At 38.1% G+C, this 17,749-nt stretch overlaps 1 protein-coding gene and 1 pseudogene across 1 annotated transcript in view; one reads left to right on the forward strand and one right to left on the reverse strand.

Moving 5' to 3' along the window:
* Nucleotides 1-17,749, reverse strand: part of XPR1 (xenotropic and polytropic retrovirus receptor 1) — a 259,285-nt gene that overhangs the window by 207,327 nt on the left and 34,209 nt on the right. The gene's annotated exons all lie outside the window — the stretch shown is intronic.
* Nucleotides 11,740-12,619, forward strand: LOC103230493 (large ribosomal subunit protein eL8 pseudogene; annotated as a pseudogene).

Consider the following 17,749-nt stretch of genomic DNA (forward strand, 5'->3'; position numbering starts at 1 on the left):
GTCATCCTACAGTGGTACAGAACACTAGAATTTATTCCTCCTATCTAGCTGTGTAATTCTGTATCCTTTAACAAATCTCTCCCTATCCTCCCCCCTGCCCTCTTCCCTTCCCAGCCTCTAGTATCCTCTGCACTACTTTTTATTTCTATGAGATCAACTATTCTTAGGTTCCACATGTGAGTGAGAACACGTGGTGTTTAACTTTCTGTTCCTGGCTTATTTCATTTAACCTAATGTCTTCTAGTTCCATTCATGTTGTCACAAATAATAGAATTGCATCCTTCTTATACTGAATAATGTTCCTTTGTGTATATACACCACATCTTTAGTCATTCATCTGTTGTTGGACACTTAGGTTGATTCCCTATCTTGGCTATTGGCTAGTGTTGCAGTAAGAATGGGGTACAGATGTCTCTTTGGTTTACTGACTTTCTTTCCTTTGAATACATGCCCAGTAGTGGCATTGCTGAATCATATCATATTAATAGTTCTATTTGGGCCGGGCACAGTGCTCACACGCCTGCAATCCCAGCATTTCAGGAGGCAGAGGCGGGTGGATCATGAAGTCAAGAGATCGAGATCCTGGCCAACATGGTGAAACCTCATCTCTACTAAAAATACAAAAATTAGCTGGACATGGTGGCACGTGCCTGTAGTCCCAGCTACTCAGGAGGCTGAGGCAGGAGAATTGCTCGAACCTAGGAGGCAGAGGTTGCAGTGACCCGAGACTGCACCACTGCACTCCAGCCTGGCAACAGAGTGAGACTCCGTCTAAAAAAAAAAATTCTATTTGTAGTTATTTGAGGAATCTCCATACTGTTCTCCATAGTAGCTGTACTAGTTTACATTCCTACCAACAGAGTATAAAACTTACTTTCTCTCTGCATCCTTACTAGCATTTTTATTGCTTTTTTGTTTTGTTTTGTTTTTTGCCATTTTGATAACAGCCTAACTAGGGTGAGATGATACCTTACTGTGGTTATGATTTGCATTTCTTTGATGAAGAGTGATGTTAAGCATTTTCTTCATTTATTTGTTAGCCACTTGTACATCTTCTTTTGAAAAATGTCTGCTCAGATCACTTGCCCATTTTTAAATCAATTTTTTTTTGCTGTTAAGATGTTTGAGTTCCTTGTATATTCCAGATATTAATCCCCTGTAGTGTGAGTAGTGTGCAAATATTTTCTCTTATTTTATAAGTTCTTTTTTCACTCTGTTGTTTCCTTTGCTGTCCAGGAGCTTTGTAGTTTGACATAAACCCATTTTTGTTTTTGTTTTTGTTTTTGTTGCCTGTGATTTTAAGTTCTTACTCATGAAATCTTTTCCCAGACCAATGTCCTAAAGCATTTTTCAGTGGTGATCTGGAAAGTCTTCCCTAAGGTTTAGGAGTATAAAGATAGTATGGTTTATAGTTTGCTTCCCCCCCCCCCAAAACCACACTCTAGATTAGCTAACAACTGTATTTAGGTAATTTGGATGGCTGCAGATTAATCTCTCAATAAGTCGTTGGGGAACAGGAACGAGAAATATTTCTCTGTATCTATCAAAATGGTAAAATCAATTCAGTGGATGAGGATATCCACAGTTTCAAAGCTTCAAATACCATCTAAACACTGGTGATGCCCATATTGGCCTATAGCAGGATTCCTCAAACTCAGTTAATATTAGCATTTTGGGCCAGATAATTCTTTGTTGCAGGGGCTGCTCTGTGAATTATAGAATTTTTAGTAGCATTCCTGGCATCCAGAGACCCATTAGATAACAGTACCAATCCCCATCCTCCAGCTGTGAAAACTAAACATTGCCGAATGGCCCTTGAAGTCAAAAACGTCCCTCCCCAGAACCAGCACAAATATTCAAGCATATAAATACCAAAAAGGAAGAAGTAAACTTCCAGAGTAACCCACTCTTTCAAAGAAAAGAATACAGGTACTCAAGTCCAGTAAATTATATTCTTCCCAAGTGAATTTACTATTTGCTCTATTAGTGGCCAAACTGTCAGATCCATGACTAACCAGGCCTAATAATATAAAGTAAAAAATTTCCAATGAAACAAGAGAAATTAAAAATTTTAAATCAATGCATTTTTGTTCATTTTAACCAAAGTTTTATTGAAATACTGGATGTACAAAAATGGAAAATGATGTATGTACAAAATTTTTTAATGTCGCATATACTTAAATCCAAAAAATATTCAGTAATATTCACTACTTATACAGAATCTGAAGCAATACAAAAATGCAACTGAGGTATAATAAAAAATTAATATTTGGTCTTTGTGTCCAGTACCTGGCATAGAGCTCCAAAAGCCTTTGGAATGTACTGTCTTTTATATACTAATGAGATCGCTCAATGGGAGGAAGTGGGACAAAGGGTCCTAGATGCTTCATGGTGGCTGGTCACCAAAAAAAATCAAGTGATTAGAGGATTATAACTTTCAGCCCCACCTCCAGACCTCTGAAGAATGGAGAAGGGTTGAAGATTGAGCTCAATCACTAGTAGAAAAGCATTTAATCAACTGTGCCTGTGTAATGAAACCACCATAAAAACCCTTAAACATCAAGGTTCAGAGAGCTTCCAAGTTAGTGAACACAAGAATGTGCAGGCTGTGTGCCATCCCCATCCTAACATCTTGCACTGTGCATCTCTCCATTAGGCTGTTTTTAAGTTGTATCCTCTATAATAAATCTGTAATGGTAAGTACAGTGCTTTCCTAAGTACTGTGGGTAGTTCTAGCAAATTATCAAACCTGGAGGTGGAAATCATGGGAATCCTCAAATTTGCAGAGGCAGGAAGAAACTGAAAACACCTTTGCAAAAACTATAACTTAGAAAACTATTACAGTGCAACAGATCTGACCTAACCAACTCCACCTTGCTTCTAACCTCCAAACTGTCCTTGTTCATTCCAGGGCATAGGCCAAACTAACTTTGGGAGGAACATAGTTTAGAGTTCTACTTTGAAACAAAGACAATATTAACCCTTTCCCAAAACAAACTACCTTCCTGCCTGGAGACTAGACTGTCTTTGTAGTACTAACTAGTCAAAAGATTAGAAATTATGGTTTAGAAGTCATGCAGCTGGAGGTTGCAAGATTCTGAACCTCCTCAAATTGCTCTTGGGGATAACATCACTATTACAAAACTAAGATCACTGCCTGAGATACTTCGCAGACCCTGTCCTCTGAGCTGGCACCACCCAGATCAATAAACTGGCTCATCTGGTATGGTGGTCCCCACTCAGGAACTGACTCAGCACCAAGAGGACAGCTTCGACTTTCTATGATTTCATCTCCAACCCAACCGATCAGCACTCCCGACTCACTGGCCCACTACCTACCAAATTATCCTTATAAACTCCAATCCCCGAATTTTCGGGGAGACTGATTTGAGAAATAATAAAACTCTGGTCTCCTGTGTAGCCGGTTCTATGTGAATTAAACTCTTTCACTATTGCAATTCCCCTGTCATAACAAACTGGCTCTGTCTAGGCAGTGGGCAAGGAGAAACAGTTGGGCGGTTACAAAATGTGGGTAGCCCGGGCATCCCATTTGCAGCTAGCATCTTAAGCAGGGGCAGTCTTATGAAATGGAGCCCTTAAGCTGTGGGATCTGTACTACCTCCAGGTAATCAGTGTCAGAATTGAACTCAATTGTTGGACACCCAGCTAATGTTAGAAATTTGGTTTCTGGTGTCACAAAAAAGATAACACATTTGGTCCCAGAAGTGGTGTCATCAAACATCATACTATTCTGTTAAAACCAGAACCCCACCCCCACCCACAAACAAAAAACACCCCACCACAGATTAACCCTGTGGGGAAACCTTTATTAATGGACCACATCTTTTCTTTTATTTATTTATTTTTTTACTTTCAATATGTGAACTTTATGGTATGTGAATTATAACTCAAAGCAGCTATTTTCTTTAATACATGACAAAGGAAAAATTGTTTCATTTTCAATAAAATAGTTGCTAAGGTCCACAATTAGATTCTGAGTTGTTATTATTATTATTATTATTATTATTATTATTATTGTACTTTAAGTTCTAGGGTACATGGGCACAACGTGCAGGTTTGTTATGTATGTATACTTGTGCCATGTTGGTGTGCTGCACCCATTAACTCGTCATTTACATTAGGTATATCTCCTAAATGCTATCCCTAACCCCTCCCCCTACCCCACAACAGGCCCCAGTGTGTGATGTTCCCCTTCCCGCGTCCAAGTGTTCTCATTGTTCAATTCCCACCTATGAGTGAGAGCATGCAGTGTTTAGTTTTCTGTCCTTGCGATAGTTTGCTGAGAATATTGGTTTCCAGCTTCATCCATGTCCCTACAAAGGACGTGAACTCATCCTTTTTTATGGCTGCATAGTATTCCATGGTGCATATGTGCCACATTTTCTTAATTCAGTCTATCATTGATGGGCATGTGGGTTGGTTTCAAGTCTTTGCTATTGTGAATAGTGCCGCAGTAAACATACGTGTGCATGTGTCTTTATAGCAGCATGATTTATAATCCTTTGGGTATATACCCAGTAATGGGATGGCTGGGTCAAATGGTATTTCTAGTTCTAGATCTTGAGGAATCGTCACACTTTCTTCCACAATGGTTGAACTAGTTTACAGTCCCACCAACAGTGTAAAAGTGTTCCTATTTCTCCACATCTTCTCCAGCACCTGTGTTTCCTGACTTTTTAATGATCACCATTCTAACTGGTGTGAGATAGTATCTCATTGTGGTTTTGATTTGCATTTCTCTGATGGTCAGTGATGATGAGCATTTTTTTCATGTGTCTGTTGGCTGCATAAATGTCTTCTTTTGAGAAGCGTCTGTTGATATCCTTTGCCCACTTTTTGATGGAGTTTTTTTTTTCTTGTAAATTTGTTTAAGTTCTTTGTAGACTCTGGATATTAGCCCTTTGTCAGATGCATAGATTACAAAAATTTTCTCCCACTCTGTAGGTTGCCTGTTCACTCTGATGGTAGTTTCTTTTGATGTGCAGAAGCTCTTTAGTTTAATTAGGTCCCATTTGTCAATTTTGGCTTTTGTTGCCGTTGCTTTTGGTGTTTTAGACATGAAGTCCTTGCCCATGCCTATGTCCTGAATGGTATTGCCTAGGTTTTCTTTTAGGGTTTTTATGGTTTTAGGTCTAACATTTAAGTTTCTAATCCATCTTGAATTAATTTTTGTGTAAGGTGTAAGGAAGGGATCCAGTTTCAGCTTTCTACAAACGGCTAGCCAGTTTTCCCAGCACCATTTATTAAATAAGGAATCCTTTCCCCATTTCTTGTTTTTGTCAGGTTTGTCAAAGATCAGATGGTTGTAGATGCATGGTATTATTTCTGAGGGCTCTGTTCTGTTCCATTGGTCTATATCTCTGTTTTGGTACCAGTACCATGCTGTTTTGGTTACTGTAGCCTTGTAGTATAGTTTGAAGTCAGGTAGCGTGATGCCTCCAGCTTTGTTCTTTTGGCTTAGGATTGTCTTAGCAATGAGGGTTCTTTTTTGGTTCCATATGAACTTTAAAGCAGTTTTTTCCAATTCTGTGAAGAAAGTCATTGGTAGATTGATGGGGATGACATTGAATCTGTAAATTACCTTGGGCAGTATGGTCATTTTCACAATATTGATTCTTCCTATCCATGATCTTCCATTTGTTTGTGTCCTCTTTTACTTCGTTGAGCAGTGGTTTGTAGTTCTCCTTGAAGAGGTCCTTCACATCCCTTGTAAGTTGGATTCCTAGGTATTTTATTCTCTTTGAAGCAATTGTGAATGGGAGTTCATTCATGCTCTCTGTCTCTTACTGGTGTGTAGGCATGCTTGTAATTTTTGCACATTGATTTTGTATCCTGAGACTTTGCTGAAGTTGCTTATCAGGTTAAGGAGATTTTGGACTGAGATGATGGGGTTTTCTAAATATACAATCACGTCATCTGCAAACAGGGACAATTTGACTTCCTCTTCTCCTATTTGAATACCCTTTATTTTTTTCTCCTGCCTGACTGCCCTGGCCAGAACTTCCAACACTATGTTGAATAGGAGTGGTGAGAGAGGGCATCCCTGCCTTCAAAGGGAACGCTTCCAGTTTTTGCCCATTCAGTATGATATTGGCTGTGGGTTTGTCATAAATAGCTCTTATTATTTTGAGATACATTCCATCAATACTGAATTTATTGAGAGTTTTTAGCATGAAGCGCTGTTGAATTTTGTCGAAGGCGTTTTCTGCATCTATTGAGATAATCATGTGGTTTTTGTCTTTGGTTTTGTTTATATGATGGATTACATTTATTGATTTGCATATGTTGAACCAGCCTTGCATCCCAGGGATGAAGCCCACTTGATCGTGGTGGATAAGCTTTTTGATGTGCTGCTGGATTCGGTTTGCCTGTATTTTACTGAGGATTTTTGCATCAATGTTGATGAGGGATATTGGTCTAAAGTTCTCTTTTTTTGTTGCGTCTCTGCCAGGCTTTGGTATCAGGATGATGCTGGCCTCAAAAAATGAGTTAGGGAGGATTCTCTCTTTTTCTATCAATTGGAATAGTTTCAGAAGGAATGGTACCAGCTCCTCCTTGTACCTCTGGTAGAATTTGGCTGTGAATCTGTCTGGTCCTGGACTTTTTTTGGTTGGTAGGCTATTAATTACGGCCTCAACTTCAGAGCCTGTTATTGGTCTATTCAGGGATTCAACTTCTTCCTGGTCTAGTCTTGGGAGGGTGTATTGACCACATCTTTTCTAAGATTACATTACATTTTCTAAGATCACATTCTTAAACATGTTATTAATTCAACATACAAACATGTTTAAGAATACCCTGTAAATATGAGGCTGAATATGACAAAATTATGAAACCTCTTCTTAAAATATATATATACTCAGTATTTTCTTTATAATTTCATGTGTCTCAGGGAACATTAACTAACTGCCAGACTAAAATAAGAGGTTAGTCAAGAAGAGCTTATCAAACATCAGAAAGTCTTTTGTACCCACATTAGAATTTGATATTAAAGTCCTCTACAAGTATAGAGTGGTGGTAATATTTTGGTTCTTCAATAGAATATTTCCAGAAGGTCAATGAACAAAAGACTGCTAAAATCAGAGTAAATCTCTAGAAGTTAAAAACAAAAAAGTACTAGAAAAATGTAAGGAGAAAGGAACAAATTGATCCAGCCAGAGAATAGTTACAGAAATAAATCCATTATGGGAACAAATAATATCAGAGATTCAAATGTTTGAATGAAGTTCTTCCACTTCTTGGGTATACTAGGAATGTGTAGCAAAATTAAATAATGCTATCAGGAACAAAATACATCACCACTGCCTTGCAATGACTTGTACACAGTAGGCGCTCAATAAATACTGAATTCAAAATCATTCCGTCTCTGGAGAAATTACTTCAAAGATGATTAACAAAGCACATTAAGTAGAATCTCTGGCATGTAATACACATAAATTTAATTTGCAAAAGGAAACCTTTCCAAATTAAATTCTGAAGACGATGAATTTGAATTTTATAAGGAGAAAAATGACGATAGTCTTCATTCTGATTATAAAACTGAATCAAAGTTTCGTTTAAGTAAGAAATCTCACTGAAATCATAGGGAACTCTTTTCGCTTCTTACTACTTTGTGTTCATCTGATTAAGAGGCCCTATATTTTTGGTAGTAATGATCTCTAAAAGAATTCCATAAGTAAGATAACATTCTAGGCCTGTGACAAGAGAATAGTTCCCAATTAGAAACAAGGGGGGAAACAAACCCTCTAAAGTATTGTCTATATTATTACCTATGGACCGTTTGTCTATGAGTCACCCAGACCACATGCCTGGGTTGGGAGCAATACATCCAAGTCACAGAACAACAAATTAAAAGTGTTTCCTCAACTCATGCTGTTTAAGGAAATCCAGCACTTTATATAAAACTCTGAATTTGTACAGTAAATAAATCAATATGTATTCATATGCATTACATGAGTTCTTTGATTTCCAAAGGATTAAAAGCAATCCTTTGCATCAGCATCCCTACTCTAATTTCTGTTATTTCTGTTATAATTGTGAAAGGAAAATAAAACTTGCGACCCCAATTCACTATGCCAAAAGAAAAAAATTAAGCTGAAAGCTAAGTAATGCAAGAAAAGGCCTTTCCTTTTGTTCCTTGGCAGATAGCTACAGATAAAAGGTTAAATATCTCCAGAGGTAGCTACTCTATGTTCTCCTTATCTTGTGTAAAGTGCTGCTTTACTGAGCATGAGACTAATACATAATTGACTATTCCCCTGTCTGCTCCTTTTCTCTTGCAACATGGGGATTACCATACCCTCCCTCTTTCTCCTCCAGTCCATTTTTTCCCTTTAAATATTGAAGCCCTCAGAATTATCTTTGGAGAAAGGCACAGACCACAGTTTCTGTGATTCTGTGTTTATTTCTTCCAGGCATATCTTCAACTTGGTAAAATAAACTTCTAAATTGGTTAAGACATGTCTCAGATACTGTTTGGTTTATATACTGTTATTAAAATATATATAAACGTAAACTAGGACAAACTCCTAGTACTTATAACAACTCATATAACAGTAAAATCTTACAAACTGAATCCAAAGATAACCACAAACCAATAATATTCAACCAACAACATTACCATGACAGGAAAAAAGATGGTGTTTGGCTAAAACAAAATCTCAAATTGTAACATGAATGTGGTGTTGACTGCCAACATACACATTCTTTTGAGCTTGGAATGGCTATATTACTGTGTCAAATGTGATGTAATTGTACAAGTACTTGTCTTTACAGTGAGGCAACATAACAGAATGGCTGGGAGCTATGATGTCAGACAATGTCTACGAAAACTAACTCTTAGCCAGGCATGGTGGTATGTATTTGAAGGCCCAGCTTCTAAGGAGGCTGGGGCAGGACCACTTGAGCCTGGGAGTTCAAGTCCAGCCTGCACAACATAGCAAAACCCTGTCTCTTTAAAAAAAAAAAAAAAAAAAAAAGTTGGCTGGGTGTGGTGGCTCATGCCTGTAATCCAAGCACTTTTGGAGGCCAAGGCAGCTGGGTCACCTGAGGTCAGGAGTTCGATACCAGCCTGGCCAACATGGTGAAACCTCGTCTCTACTAAAAATACAAAAATCTGCCTCTGCCAGGGTGGCGGGCACCTGTAATCCCAGCTACTCGGGAGGCTGAGGCAGCAGAATCACTTGAACCTGGGAGGCGATGGTTGTGGTGAGCTGAGATCGTGCCACTGCACTCCAGCCTGAGCAACAGAGCGAGACTCCATCTCAAAAACAAAAACAAACAACAACAACAACAAAAATTGTATAACCTTAGGAAAATTAACTTCTCTGTACTTTAGCACCCTCATCTATAAAACAGGAACAGTGATGGCACATATCACACAAGTCTTTAATGAGGACTATCAAAAAAACTCTTAAAACAATACTAAGTTTGATTCATGATGATACATGAAGAACACTTAGAATAGTGCCAAGAACGTGGAAGATGCTCAAAATGTTAGCTAATAGAATATGAACTACCACAAAACTTACATCACAATATTATGACATTATTTGACCCTGTATTGTCCACAAATGCATCATTTATGCATGAGGTATGTCTCAGTTCTTTTAAGCTCATCACAAAGTACGGTTCTATCTGGAACCAATAGCAAAACAAGCATACACAAGGGCACTGCAATCTACTGGTATTACTGGTTTATTAAATGGTCCTCTAGATCAGTGGTCCCCAACCCTTCTGGCTCCAGGGACTGGTTTCATGGAAGACAATTTTTCCAAAGACTGGGTTGGCAGGGGAAATGAAACTGTTCCACTTCAGATAATTAGTTAGATTCTCATAAAAAGCGCACAACCTAGATCCCTTACGTGCACAGTTCTCAATAGGGGTCGCGCTCCTGTGAGAATCTAATGCCGTTGCTGATGTGACAGGAGGCAGAGCTCAGGAAGTAATACACACTGCTTATCTCCTGCTGTGTAGCTTGGTTCCTAACAGGCCATGGACCAGTACTGGTCCGTGGCCTGGGGGTTGGAGACCCCTGATCTAGATGATATAAAATATGTTCCTACTTTATTTTTAGATGAGTGCTGGTGTGAACACACAATATCTTTCATTCTCATAGGAAACCTACAGACTCCAAAGAAAATATATGCAGATGCCAGTTTGAGTATGATTTTAATAATAACATATCCTAATTATATTATTCAATCTAAAAAATTATTTAAATTTTGTACAATATACCTTTTTTTGTACAAATAGGGTTTAGTTAAAAGTTAACATGTATATTCAATGAGAACAAATTTCTTATGTTGTTCATTTTTAATAACCCACATTAGATCATCTCTAATCTCCTTTCCAAGGCACAAATGCGTTTCACAGACCATTTAAAGGAGATCCGAAGCTAGAAAAACTCCTACTTCCTATCAGCTAACCATTGCCTCATACACAATATACTATAAATATTATGACAATCATCAACAAAATGTCTACTGTTATGTTGCTCTCATTCGCTTCAACAGTCATTCAAAGTTAGCACTTTACAATCTACTGGATTAATAAATAATAAAATAAATAAAGACAAGCATATTAAGAGAAAGGGCAAGGAATATTTGTTCACATAAACCTTAAAGGAGTCATAATCCCTGTTAATAATGTTTCACAACTGAATAAAATTACATCAGATACTTTTTTATTTGAACAACCTTTCCAAATGGAAACCTTGAAAAATAAAATTTGAATATATTATTTTAAATATGTGCATATAGGCTCATCTACAATACCCTAGAAATATTCCCCAATTATCTTTTTCAGTTTCCACTTCCTCTTTTTGTATTCTCTTTTTAAGTTACTTCACCAGAAATATTGGGTGAATAATGTACAAGTCAGTTACATCTAATATGGTTTGTCTCATCATCTGAAAATTAGAAATGTTTTCCTAATACTAAAATAAACAGGACAGTTTTGTAAATCAAATTATAAACCTCAAAAGAGGACATCTAGCATTCTCATGTGTACTGTACAAAGAATCAACATACCAAATAATCTTCATTTCTATCCCAAAATATGAATAAACTTACTTAGCTTTGATTCTGATGATAGAAATAATCAGCAAAGCCAAGAAAAACTTTTACACAAATTATCATATTAAAATTTAACATTAATATACTCTTGTACATACTTAACGAGCCAAAGCCTAGAGTATATAAGCATTAAGCCTGACTCATTTTCATGGAATTCAAAAGAACCCAGTCAGTAAATGGCAATTCAATATGGAGAAGTTGTTACAACACTAAAATTTTATTGAATTGATTAAACTAAATGTATATTAAATATATAAGATATACGTAATTTGTAATAGGAGGAATTAATTTGGAATATGTCATGTTATATTCACACTTACAAATTTTTGCACTAATATTCCCTGACATCTACTGACATGGTTTTTATTCTTTCCATGTGGGTATCTCCTGAATCTAGATCCCTGGCCACATGTCTGATAACACAAACTCACAATGTTCAAAATTCAATTCATTTTCTTCTCAAGGCTTTATTTCTGTTAATGTCATCACCAGTATCTAAATCACACAGATTAATAACCTCGGTCAAAACAGTCTCACTCATTCAACAAATATTTAAGAATATATTGGCTAGACATGGTGGCTCACACCTGTAATACCAGCAAAACTCTGTCTCTTTAAAAAAAAAAAAAAAAAAAAGAAGCTCCTCCCACCGCCCAAGATGCCGAAAGGAAAGGCCAAGGGAAAGAAGGTGGCTCCGGCCCCTGCTGTCGTGAAAAAGCAGGAGGCCAAGAAAGTGGTGAATCCCCTGTTTGAGAAAAGACCTAAGAATTTCGGCATTGGACAGGACATCCAGCCCAAAAGAGACCTCACCCGCTTTGTGAAATGGCCTCGCTATATCAGGTTGCAGCGGCAGAGAGCCATCCTCTATAAGCGGCTGAAAGTGCCTCCTGCTATTAACCAGTTCACCCAGGCCCTGGACCGCCAAACAGCTACTCAGCTGCTTAAGCTAGCCCACAAGTACAGACCAGAGACAAAGCAAGAGAAGCAGCAGAGGCTGTTGGCCCGGGCCGAGAAGAAAGCTGCTGGCAAAGGGGACGTCCCCACTAAGAGACCACCTGTCCTTCAAGCAGGAGTTAACACCGTCACCACCTTGGTGGAGAACAAGAAAGCTCAGCTGGTAGTGATTGCACATGACGTGGATCCCATCGAGCTGGTTGTCTTCTTGCCCGCCCTGTGTGGTAAAATGGGGGTCCCTTACTGCATTATCAAGGGGAAGGCCAGACTGGGCCGTCTAGTCCACAGAAAGACCTGCACCACTGTCGCCTTCACACAGGTGAACTCGGAAGACAAAGGCACTTTGGCTAAGCTGGTGGAAGCTATCAGGACCAATTACAACGACAGATACGATGAGATCCGCCGTCACTGGGGCGGCAACGTCCTGGGTTCCAAGTCTGTGGCTCGTATCGCCAAGCTCGAAAAGGCAAAGGCTAAAGAACCTGCCACTAAGCTGGGTTAAATGTACACTGTTGAGTTTTCTGTACATAAAAATAATTAAAATACAAATTTTCCTTCAAAAAAAAAAGAAAAGAAAAGAAAAAAAAAGTTGGCTATGTGCAGTGACTGACACCTGTAATGCCAGCACTTTGGGAGGCCGAAGCAGGTGGATCACAAGGTCAGGAGCTCAAGACCAGCCTGGCCAACATGGTAAGACCTGGTCTCTACTAAAAATACAAAAATTAGCTGGGTGTGGTGCAGACACTTGTAATCCCAGCTACTTGGGAGGCTGAGGCAAGAGAATCATTTGAACCCAGGAGGTGGGGGCTGCAGTGAGCCAAGATTGCGCCATTGCACTCCAGCCTGGGCGACAGGGTGAGACTCCGTCTCAAAACAACAACAACAACAAAAGGAATATATTGTGTGCCAGGAACTGTATTAGACACTTCGGATACATCATGAGGAAAATAAAAAACACTGCCCTAGTGTAGTTAACATTATTACATTTTCCTTCTTTCCACTCATGCATGTACAGATCTGATACAGTCAATTAATTCCACTGCCACATCCTCTTTTGCCTTCATACTCTCCTATCCTTCTACCTAAACTATTTCAACAGAATTTTAACTGGTTTAACCACCTATGAGTTTTCATCTCTCTCACACATCTTATAAAATGCTGCCAAATCAATCTTTCCAAACCAGCAGCCTCATTCTCCTATCCAAAAACTTGCAAAGATTTCCTCATGGCCACAAAATAAAATCTATACTCCTCTGCTGGCCTCTAAAACACAGAGAATGGTCCAATCCACCTTTCTAGGCTTATCTTTCAAAATGGAGAAAACCACTTTGATTTTCATAATCTAACCCTCAAAACAAAATAAATTACATATTACTCATTTTAGAAACCTCAGTATTTCTTCTATCTTTGCCTTTTTTTTTACTGTTGCCTCCACCTGGAATCCTTCCCCTTTACCCCCATCTTTTAACCCATCTTGTAAATCTTAACCATCCTTCAAGATCCAGGTCAAATTTCCAACATAGTCAAAGTGCTAAAAGAGAAAAGCTATCAACCAAGAATCCTATATTCAGCAAAAATGTCCTTCAAAATTGAGGGAGAAATTAGGACATTCTCAAACAGCCGAAGAAGTTTGTTACTGCTAGGTTTGCCCTGTAAGAAGCAGTTAAGGGAATCCTACAAAAAGAAATTAAAGAACACTGGACAGTAACTCAAAGCTGTATAAAGAAATAAAAGATCTCAATAAAGATAAATATACAGGCAGTTATAAAAGCTGGTATTATTGTAAGAACGGTTTTTAACTACATTTTTGTTTTCTACATGATTTAAGAGTCTAACACATTCAAAAGAATTATTGTTTTAAGTTTCTGGGCACACAGCCTACAAAAATATAATTTTATGACATCTGCACAACTGAAAGTGATGGAGATGGAACTGTAAAGAAGCAGTTTTTGTATGCTATTAAAGTTAAGCTGGTAAAAATTCAAATTACAGTGTTTTAACTATAGGATGTTAAACGTACTCCTCATCATAACCACAAAGAAAATATTTATAGTGCATACATAAAAGCAAATGAAAAAGAAATGTAAACATTTCACTACAAAAAAATCAACTAAACACAGAAGGAGGAAATGAGGGCCAAAAAAACTATAAAGAATACATAAAATTGGAAAATGACGTAATTACACCTTATCAGTAATTACTTTAGATGTAAATGAATTAAATTCTCCAATTAAAAAAACAGAGATTGGCAGAATAGATAAAAACACATGCTCCAACTATAAGCTGTCTACAAGACACTCAGTTTAGATCTAAAGACACAAACAGATTGAAAGTGAAAGGATGGAAATAGATACTCTGTACAAATAGTAACAACAAAGATTTTAAGAAAAACCTAAATGACACAAAGGAGAACATCATATTTTTTTAAAGGTTCAATACAGCAAGAAAATATAACATTTACAATAGTCACCCCTCATCCAGTTTCACTTTCCAGAGTTTTGTTTACCCATAGTACAGTACATTGAGATATTTTAAGACAGAGAGACCACATTCACATAACTTTTATCATGGTATATTGTTGTAACGGTTCTATATTATTATTAGTTATTACTGTTAATCTCTTACTGTGCCTGCTTTATAAATTAAACTTCATCATACATATATATGTATGGGAAAAAACAGTACCTATAGGGTTTGGTACTATCCATGGTTTCAAGTATCCACTGGGGGTCTTGGAACATCCCCCATGGAGAAGCAAGAACTACTGTATAAACATTTATACACAGTGGCTCACATCTGTAATCCCAGCACGTTGGGAGGTCAAACCAGACGGATCACCTGAAGTCAGGAGCTCAAGACCAGCCTGGTCAACATGGTGAAACTCCATCTCTACTAAATGGTGGCGCATGCCTGTAAATCCCAGCTACTCAGGAGACTGAGGTGGGAGAATCGTTTGAACCTGGAAGGCGGAGGTTGCAGTGAGCTGAGATTGTGCCACTGCACTCCAGCCTGGGAGACATAGCGAGACTCCATCTCTAAAAAACAAAAAAAAAAATTTATATACTAAAGACAGACCATCAGAATATATGGAGCAAAAATTAACAGAATTAAAGAGAGAAAAATAGATACTTACACAATAACAGCTGGAGACTTCAATATCCCCCGACCAGTAACAGATAAAGTAACCAGACAGCAGACACACATGTAACACTCTATCCAATGAAAACAACATACGCATTCTTTTCAAGTGCATGTGGTACATTTTCCAGGATCGATTATTTGTTAGGCCAGAAATTAAGCCTCAATACTTTTTTTTTTTTTGGACAGAGTTTCGCTCTTGTTGCCCAGGCTGGAGTCCACTGGTGCGATCTCAGCTCTCTGCAACCTCCACCTCCTGGGTTCAAGCGATTCTCCTGCCTCAGCCTCCCAAGTAGCTGGGATTACAGGTGCCTGTCAGCAACCCAGCTAATTTTTACATTTTTAGTAGAGATGGGGTTTCACCATGTTGGCCAGGCTGCTCCTGAACTCCTGACCTCAGGTGATCTACCCACCTCAGCCTCCCAAAGTGCTGGGATTATAGGTGTGAGCCACCACGCTCGATCTCAATAGACTTTAAAAGAGATAATCATACAAAGAAAGTATTTTCTCTGATCACAACAATATGAAATTAGAAATCAATTAACAGAAATAAAACTTGAAAATTCACAAAATTGTGGAAAGAAAACAACACATACTTCAATAACTCATAGATCAAAGAAGAAAACACAAGGAAAATTGTAAAATATTTACAGAGGAATGAAAATAAAAACACAACATACCAAAATCTGTAAGACACTGTGAAAGCAGTGTTAGGGGCAAATTTATAGCTGTGAATGGATTTCAAATTCAAATCTCAAATGGATTTCAAACCTAACGTGACAACTTAAGGAACTAGAAAAAGAAGAACAAACTAAACCCAAAGGTAACAGAAAGAGGGAAACAGGCTGGGTGCAGTGGCTCACGCCTGTAATCCCAGTGCTTTGGGAGGCTGAGACAGGCAGATCACTTGAGGTCAGGAGTTCAAGACCAGCCTGGCCAACATGGTAAAACCCCGTCTCTACTAAAAACCCACAAATTAGCCAGACATGGTGGCATATGCTTGTAATCCCAACTACTTGGGAGGCTGAGGCAGGCGAATTGCTTGAGCCCAGAAGGTGGAGGTTGCAGTTGGCCGAGATCACACCACTGCACTCCAACCTAGGCAACAGAGCAAGACTCTGTCTCAAAAAAAAAAAAAAAGATCGAGGGAAATAAATGAGAGCAAAGATAAATAAAATAGAGAATAGAAAAACAATAGAGAAAAATTAATGAAACCAAAAGTCGGTTCTTTGAAATGATTAACAAAACTGACAAACCTTTAGCTAGATGGACTGAGAAATAAGAGAGAGAAGACTCAAGTTACTAAAATCAGAAATGAAAGTAGGGACATTACTACTGATTCCATAGAAATAAAAAGCATTATAAAAGAGTACTGTGAACAACTATGCACCAACAAATTGGATAATCCAGATGAAACGGACAAATTCCTAGGAACATAAAACCTGTTAAGACTAAGCCATGAAGAAACAGAAAATCCGAATAGATCTATAATTAGTAAGAAGATTGACTCCATAAAAAGAAAAGCCCTGGACTTCATGGCTCTTTGGTGAATTCTACCCAACATTTAAAGAATACCAACCCTTCCCAAACTTTTCCAAAAACTGAACAGGAGGAAATCCTTCCTAACTCATGCTATGAGGCCAGTATTACTTTGATACCAAAGTCAGACAAATACACTACAAGAAAACAAAACTATAGACAAATATCTCCAATGAACTTTAATGCAAAAATCCTCAACAAAATACCATAAAACCAAATTCAGCATCATATTAGAAGGATTATACACCATGACCAAGTGGGATTTATTGCTAAAATGAAGTTATTCCTGTGTTGAAATGATGGCTCAACGTAGGGAAATCAATCAATGTAACATACCACATTAACAGAATGAAGGGGGGATATCACATGATCACTTCAATTGATAAAGAAACACATTTGACAAAACCATGATTTAAAAAAAAATTCAAAATACTAGGTATAGAAACTACCTCAAGATAATAAAGCCATATCTGAAAAACCCACAATGAGTTGTGAAAGAAGACTGAAATTTGGCCAGGCTCAATGGCTCACGCCTGTAATCCCAGGGCGGGGAGGCCAAGGCAGGCAGATCGCTTGAGTTCAGGAGTTTGAGACCAGCCCATGCAACATAAGGAAACCCTGCTGCTACAAAAAAAAAAAAAATACAAAAATTAGCTGAGTATGGCACGCACCTGTAGTTCCAGCAACTCGGGAGCCTGAGGTGGGAGGAAAACTTAAGCCTGGGAGGTGGAGGTTGCAATGAGCCAAGATTGCACCACTGCACTCCAGCCTGGGTGACAGAGTGAGACCTTGTCATAAAAAAAAAAAAAAGACTGAAAATGGTTTCCTCTAAGATCAGGAACAAGGAAAGGATGCCCATTTTCATCATTTGTGTTCAATGTAAGTTCTAGACAGGGCAATTAGGCAAGAAAAAGAAATGAGACATCCAAACTGGAAAGTAAAATTATCTCTATTTGCATATGCTAATTTTACATGTAGCAAACCCTAAAGATTCCATACCAAAAAAATAAAAACTAATCAAT

This window comes from Chlorocebus sabaeus, chromosome 25 (genome assembly GCF_047675955.1).
Source record: "Chlorocebus sabaeus isolate Y175 chromosome 25, mChlSab1.0.hap1, whole genome shotgun sequence".
In the NCBI taxonomy this organism is placed as follows: Eukaryota; Metazoa; Chordata; class Mammalia; order Primates; family Cercopithecidae; genus Chlorocebus; species Chlorocebus sabaeus.